The sequence below is a fragment of the Schistocerca serialis genome, chromosome 2 (assembly GCF_023864345.2).
Source record: "Schistocerca serialis cubense isolate TAMUIC-IGC-003099 chromosome 2, iqSchSeri2.2, whole genome shotgun sequence".
Taxonomy (NCBI): Eukaryota; Metazoa; Arthropoda; class Insecta; order Orthoptera; family Acrididae; genus Schistocerca; species Schistocerca serialis.
The window spans coordinates 583758022-583761700 of record NC_064639.1 but is presented as its reverse complement, the minus strand read 5'-3'; positions in this window follow the sequence as shown (position 1 = coordinate 583761700).

Sequence of the window (3679 nt, the reverse complement as noted above, 5' to 3'; positions counted from 1 at the left end):
CTTTTTCTGTGCCTATCTGCAACTCACCATCTACTCTATAAGGTGAGTACCAGCCTATCCTTTTCACAATATTGTCATTACTCCATCCTGGATTTTCCATGGTTTCACGCAGTATGGCTATTCTTTTCATTTGACTTGTAGTTAAAACAAACATTTATCTATTGGTAGTGCATCTGTATATTACAAAATAAAAAAATAAATAAAAAAACATAAAAGGGTATCACATCCTGAACTGTAAACTCAAATAATTCCTTGCAACAAGTGAATAAGGATTTTGTACCTAGTAATAAAAAATTAAATTTTTACTCCATTCCCATCTTGGCCTGCCTGGCCTTGCTCTGGGTCTCAAGAAGTTTTGTCTCTTAAGTTGAAACAGTTTTGTTCCTGTTATGTCTTTCCTTACACTTACTGGAAAACAAAAAAAATCTGCACTTGAAAGCCAGCATTTATTTTTCCTTTGCAGTGTTTTTCATATGTGTCTCTTCTTGACACTTATGTAAGTTTACTACTTACAGCAAAAATCATATACAAAAAGAACCACCTATAGTTGTGCTTCTCATGCACAGAGAGTGCTTTGGATCAGGGCAACTAAGTCAGTTCCATACTATCTCCTGATGATTGCATCAGTTGTTACTCAAAAAGAGGAAATATGAAAAATAAATATTTGAAGAGGAAGTGAAATGTGTTCAGGTAAACATGCTGTAAACATCCACACTAATTTTCAAATATAAGTTAAATAATTAGATGTGTAGTTAAAATAATTAGTTAATTAACACATAATGCAAACACACAGTTGAAGAGGAATGGGAATATATTTAAATACTGTGTTATACCGAAATTTCAAGCAGATGGAGATATTATTCTTAAAGAAATATTTGCAGGCAAAATAAACTGCAAGAGTTGTCAATTTCGCATCTTTTGCAGAGTAATATAAGTTTTGGTGGTTAAATTACGGCAATATAAGAATAATATTGGTTTTAATTCACAGTTAACTTGCTTAAATAAATTGGAAAGAGAGCACTTCACAAAAACTGCAAACAATGAAACAGTAGCTGGGCAAAGGATCTACATGTAGCACTTATTTTAGTGTAGAGGGGAATGAGCTCCTTACCATAAGATTATCCTACAGTACTGCTGCAGCTCCTTTAAGGAACTGTTGGCATAAAATAATCTGTCAAAATATACAAACATATGCAGATAACAGTTATCAGAAATACTGCTGAAATGTTATCTTATCTCATTTTATCACTGCCTCAATATTTGTTTTCTCAGAAAAAACTATAGTTTTCTGCTTTCTACTGATTTATAAATAGAAATTTCTTAGAAACAGGTAAGTGAAATTACATTCCTATTGCAAGTCCTTCAGGTTTAAGTTGTCCTCCTATCAACTGAAAAACTCCATGTACCAAAAGAAAATGGACACAATTTCTATTTAATATACCTACAGTGCTATATACTGTTTGTTTTGCATATATACTCCATGTGTGAGACAAAAAATAATCATCATGGATATGTAATACATCAAGCATCAGATGAGTAAAAACAATCAGCTCGGGCATAGCACTTTTATAGATTATTGTAATTACAAATAAGCACTCCACTCATAAAGAACAAGCTTTCAAAAATATTTTTGTTTCTATTTTAATTAGTTAATTTATTTAGTGTTATTTTTTAGTTTATTCTGTCGTTTTCATTTCAAAATACATCAGTACATGCTTTCAAATTGTTTTTCTATAGTACATACTTGTCACTCATGTCTAATAAATTGCAAAATTTCCATGTGAACTGTCTTCTGTATGGACATATTACAACATATCATACTTCTAATTACTGAAACTTGGGTCATTTTTAAAAGTGGCTAATACCTGATAGGAGTTATTACTGGAAAGACACATATCTTGTGTACTCACAGTTAAAACTACTGTCTGAAATAAGTATGGGTAAAACTATACAAAAGCAGGGGGCTAGGGACACATAACATGTGGGATTAAAGTGCTGAATATTTTTCCAGAGAGACCTCTACATAGGGCAGATAACAAGCTATAATTTTATAACCACAAGTATTGTCACTCAGATACAGTGATTCTTCTAGATGTGCTGTTGTTTTAGCAAAACTTTGCAATTGCTTGAGAGGACCACCACTTAGCTGTCTTTGTATGTACTACTGTGTCTTGATGTAGGTACAAGTTATGGCACACTCAGTCAAGGTTATGGAGGTTTGTCAAAATAAAATGCTAATATACTATAAGTTTAATTTTGTCAATGCTTTAAGACCCTATGATATCTTCTGCGCCAACTGTAGTCCTACAATGTATTTCTCCTGCATTGATAATTTTATCATGAATACACTGGTATCATCACAATCACAATCATCATCATCATCATCAATTATTGCACTTAGGCCTACATAGAAAAACAAACAAACAAAAAATACAGGACAAAAGAAAAAAACAGTGAACTATACATAATTAAGAAAGGACACATCACAAAATGCACAATGAAAAAGGGTGGTCAGTCATAACAAAGGAGATACCTACTGCAGGTGGTAATCCATCATTGCCGAACTCTAGCTTCATCTTCCACTGCTGCCAGTTCCACTTATTTATGGATTGTTAATACTCGATCCCTCCATCATGTCCTTGGACGTCCCCTCAGGCATTTTCCAGCATGTTAAGAATGGAAGACTCAGTATGGGAGTGATCTATCAGCTCAAAGGATGTGCCAAACCACTGTAGTCTCTTGTGCCCTATTGTGGCTTTCGTAAATGCTGGGACAGGTCTTCATTCATTCTTCATTCATAAATTACCTTCTATGTATTCGTACAAGGGTATATAGATCTTTCATAGTACCTTCCTCTCAATGGCACAGATTGCTTCTTCAGTTGTTATTGATATTAGCCACATTTCACAAACTTATAAAAGTACCAGCCGTACTAGTGTCATGTACAGCTGGATCTTATTCTTCTGTGACATCAATCATGACTTGAATAAACTGTTCAGGCTAAAGAATTTGCAGTTAGCAATATTTGTTGATGCACTTATTTAGTGACTTCACTTTTATTGTCAGTATGGATCCCAGGCACTTGAATTTTTAAACTTGTTCAAAGGTATGCCCATCAACAACAGTGGAAGGAATGAGAACCTGACAGTGTGATACAATGAGATATTTAGTTTTATCATCATTCACAACCATTTCAGTTTTCTTCGCATTGTGGAGAAATCGGGAAGTAACAGCACATACTTAAGGCTGGCACCTACAATCACAAGATTGCCAGCAAATGCCAGGATTGCATTTGCTTTCACTAGCTCAATTTCTATGATTCACTCAGTGTCATGGCTTACTTTTTAAAAGATAAAGTTGAATATTATTGGCACCAATGGATCTCCTTGCTTAAACCATTTCGAATATTCAGTGGTAGTGATAGTAACTATCGCTATAGATGCCACCTCCCTGTACGCTAATATTCCTAATGCCCATGCTGAACCAAACTTGCCAAGTTGATAGAGATTAGCAAGCTATAATTACTTGGATGTATTTTGATGGGATGACAAATTCCTCTTAACATTTTTCATAACATGGAACATTCAATGTTGTCATAATCTTGTCAAACATCAAGGAAGATAGGGTGTAATTCCTGAAGGTTTTGAGTAGTGACCGGATATCCTGCTGGATTTCTGGA